Source organism: Octopus bimaculoides, chromosome 3 (assembly GCF_001194135.2).
Source record: "Octopus bimaculoides isolate UCB-OBI-ISO-001 chromosome 3, ASM119413v2, whole genome shotgun sequence".
Taxonomy (NCBI): domain Eukaryota; kingdom Metazoa; phylum Mollusca; class Cephalopoda; order Octopoda; family Octopodidae; genus Octopus; species Octopus bimaculoides.
Window position 1 is genome coordinate 52,577,326 of NC_068983.1, and position 712 is coordinate 52,578,037.

Consider the following 712-nt stretch of genomic DNA (forward strand, 5'->3'; position numbering starts at 1 on the left):
TATATATATATATATATATGGGGAAAATATACAGGGTAGGAAAATTATAGAAAGTTTTCTACCAGTGGCCTAGAACGCAGAAAATAGTCAATAGACTATATATTATTCATATAAAATTGGTCTACATTTATACACATACGAGGTACCTTGACAGGACACCTAACATGCTAGGTGTCCTGTCAAGTCACGTCTTATGTGTTTAAATGCACACTAATTTTATATATATATATATACATACATACACGCACATTTGTGTGCGTGTGTGTGTATGTATGTTTGTGTGTGTGTGTGTCTATCAAATACTTCTGAAATATACCACTTGTCATCGCTTAACAACTGTTCTTGGTGTGTTTTCGTCCTCGTAAAGTAGCAATTCGGTAAAAGACACCGATAAAATTAGTATCAGGCCTTAAAACATAATAAATACTGGAGCCGATTCATGTGACTAACAAAACATTCTTCTTTTACTCTGTCAATTTTATAACAGAGCAGATACAAACTTTAAAAATATTGTTCTGCAATTATTTTTCTCAGTTCTCGCGAATCAGTTTAGCACTTTGTGTCTTTATGAAAACTGTGAATAACCAATGTTGTTTTAATTAAAAGAAAAACCTTTTTGTCTTTTCTTTTCTTCTTCGTACCGAAATATAATTAGTTGCTCTAGCAGCAGCCATCGACTCTTTTCCAAATTAAACAAATTGCCGAATGTGTG